Below are 3,386 nucleotides of genomic sequence, written 5' to 3'. Positions count from 1 at the left end.
CAAAAATAAGATAAGAAAGCATAAAAAGGAAAATGAAATCATCCTAAAATACTACCCTATGAGTGCCATAAATGATACTCATCACCCTTCTCTAGGTAATTTCTTAGCTAGGGGATGGGGGTAGATATTGAATGAATGGTGATGGTTGGATTGAAGTCATGCCATAAATTGATGAAAGACATGAGTTTTGATAGCTTGAGATTATTGTTGCAATTTATTTGATGTTTTCTAGTTTAAATGCATTAAAGTGATTTGAACTAGATTAAGATCATCTCTATATTAATGATAGCATGAGAATGAGTTATTAAAGTGGAGTTTTATGGATTGTGCTTCTTTATTCTCTTGATTTTATTGTAACTAATAGGATACATGAGAATGAACCTTATTAGTATAAACCTTTTTCATTGATTTGCCTAGACTATTGCATGAGAATGAATTGTTTAGGTAGAATCTTGTGTTCTTTGGCATGTTCTTCATGATAATCATTATTATTCCCCTCTTTCTAATCATATTTGACACCCCCATATCCCTAGTGTTGTTCTCTCTTGATTTTAATCATCATCTTCTTTGCTTATTTGTAGTTTTAGTGCTCATTATTCAAAAACAAACAAAAATTATCCCCTTTTACTCTTGTATTAGTGAAAATTGATGTTGTATTAGTAAGCTTTATTAGTGGTTCGACCCTTTACTTTCCACTAACTAGTTTGGTGTAAGTTTAGGTATTATAAATGATTAATTTGATTAGGGTAGTAGTTTAATGACCTATCGATCCTTGATCAAATTTTGGCGTCGTTGCCAGGGAAGCGGCTTGTTTAGCGTCTACTTTTGCTTTTGTTAGAGTCATTTTACTTGGTTTTGTTTTTGTTTGTTTTTTATCGTCCTTTTCATTGCTAATTGTTTGCTTAGATTTGGTGAATGCTTAGGAGGTCTCAAGGACCACCCTCACATCAAATTGACCACGAGATCTACCGAAATTTGAGATAAGTCCGTAGGCCTTATGAAGAAGAGGGAAGTGGTTTTGGTGCTATAGTTGATAGTGAGAGTGATTCTTACTCTTCAAGTTCGCAAAGAGGATCAATGGCGGGACAAGAAGATGATGTTTTGTTTCGTGAGTTTAGAAATCCGGAGGATTAAGAGCTCACGGGAGGGATTTTTCTACCCGTCACGGAAACCAACTTCTCAATCCATCCCCAATATAGTAGAATGGTCCAATCGGAGCAATTTTGCGAAAGTGCAAGTGAGGACCCCATTGAACATTTGGATCGATTCCTTGAGTTGTGCACGATGATGCAAACTAATGAAGTGAGCCAAGACTACATTCGTATGCATGTCTTCCGGAAATCTCTCACCGGAAGAGTAATGAAATGGCTAATGCAAGTAAAGTCTAACTCTCTCACAACATGGAGAGAGGTGGTAAAGGCGTTCTTGAAGCGATTTATCTCCGAGGAAGGAATGCTCTAAAGAGAGGTGGGATTTAAGAATTGGAGAAAGTTGATCAATTGCAACATCAAATTGATCATCAACAAAAGCGCTTTCCATATTGAACACGAGTGTGAGTGCAAGTGCAAGCGGTGGAGCAAGCTCCTCTCAAGTTAACTTTTTCTCTTGTAAAAATTGCAGAGGAACGAACCATGATACATCTTATTGCAGAGGTTTGATCCCGGAGCATGTAGCGGCATAAAACACAAGGCAATAAGGATTTAGAGGAAGCGGCGGTGGAGTAGCTTGGAGACAACCACCACCCGGGTTTGCATCTCAACCTCAAAAATGGAACCAACAAGCGCATCCTTTGTACAATTCCAACCCTCAATATCAAAATCCACCTCCATATCAATACCAAAACACAAGAGGAAGCTACCCAAGGAACAACCAATACAACAATCAAACCCAAGCACCTCAAAGAAATCAAGAACAAGCACCTCAAGCGGAGCTAACACAAACTCTACTCCTTCAAGCCATGCATGCACAAATGCAAACTTTTGGGGAATAAATGCAACAAATAAGAGCTCACAACAAGATGGTTGATTCACAACTAACTCAATTGGTTGAGAGATCTCCTTTCAATTCACCATCTACTCTACCCGGACAACCACAAGCTAACCCTTCTAACAACTCAAAACCCGATACATGCAAGGCAATCACATTGAGGTCGGAAACTTCCTATGAAGGACCAAATGAGGGGGATTGTGAGGAAAAGAAGGGAGGAGAAGAGAGTGTGAATGAAAACAAGAAAGGTGAGAAAGAAAAAGTTGATGAGATAGAAGGAGGTTCGGAGAAGAAGAAGCTTGACAATGAGAAGACAACCTCAATTCCTAGTGAGGCTAGGAATCTTGATGGACCGGTTCCTTTTCCCGATCGGCTTGCGGAGAGGAAGTTGAATGACAAGTTTGCAAAATTCCTTAGTGTGATGAAGAATTTGCACATCAACCTCTCTTTCCTTGAAGTTGTTACACAAAATGCCATCTTACTCTAAGTTCCTCAAAGATATTCTCACCAACAAAAGGAAGCTCAATGATGGATTATCACCCTTCCACATTAAGTGAGTGTCCTTGTACAACATAAGATGCCCAAGAAGGAAAAAGACCCGGGAAGCTTCACTTTGCCGATGAAAATCGGGAACATGTAAGCTAGGGGCACCTTAGCTGATCTTGGAGCAAGTGTTAGTTTAATCCCTCTATCCATTTCTTAAAAACTCAATATATAGATGATCCCAACAAGGAAAATAATTAAATTGGTCGATCGGTCGGTGAAATTACCTTGTGGAGAGCTTGAGGATGTTCCAATTCAACTGGGACACATCTACATGCCTTGTGACTTTGTAGTGATGGATATGGAGGAAGATGTTAACAGTCCTTTGATTTTGGGACGTGAAGTTCTTCAAACTTTGGAGGTGGTCATCAATTGCAAGAAAAACATCATCACATGTGAGGTGGCCGGTGAGAAGATTGTCTTTACAAAATGTCTTGGAAGTTGAGCCCTTTGATGGGGGTGGACTTTAAGGGGCCTTTCGTTTCTTCTTGTGGAAATCTATATAACTTGGTAGCGGTTGATTATGTGACAAAATAGGTGATCACAAGGTTTTGCTTAAGCTTTTAAAGAAAATCATTTTTCCTAGATTTGGGGTTCCAAGGGTGTTAATTAGTGATGGAGGATCCTATTTCGACAAAAAGGAATTTGATGCTCTTCTCAAGAAATATGGCGTTCATCACAAGGTTGGACTACCTTACCACCCTCAAACTCAAGGACAAGTGGAGGTCTCGAATCGTGAAATCAAGAATCTACTTAAAAGGATGGTGAACAAATCAAGGAAATATTGGTGTCTCAAGCTCGAAGACACACTATGGGCTCTTAGGACAGTGTACAAGACTCCAATCGGCACGACCCCC

Source organism: Chenopodium quinoa, unplaced genomic scaffold, assembly GCF_001683475.1.
Source record: "Chenopodium quinoa cultivar QQ74 unplaced genomic scaffold, ASM168347v1, whole genome shotgun sequence".
Taxonomy (NCBI): Eukaryota; Viridiplantae; Streptophyta; class Magnoliopsida; order Caryophyllales; family Amaranthaceae; genus Chenopodium; species Chenopodium quinoa.
The sequence above is the reverse complement of the archived record's forward strand: the minus strand, read 5'-3'. Positions refer to the sequence as shown.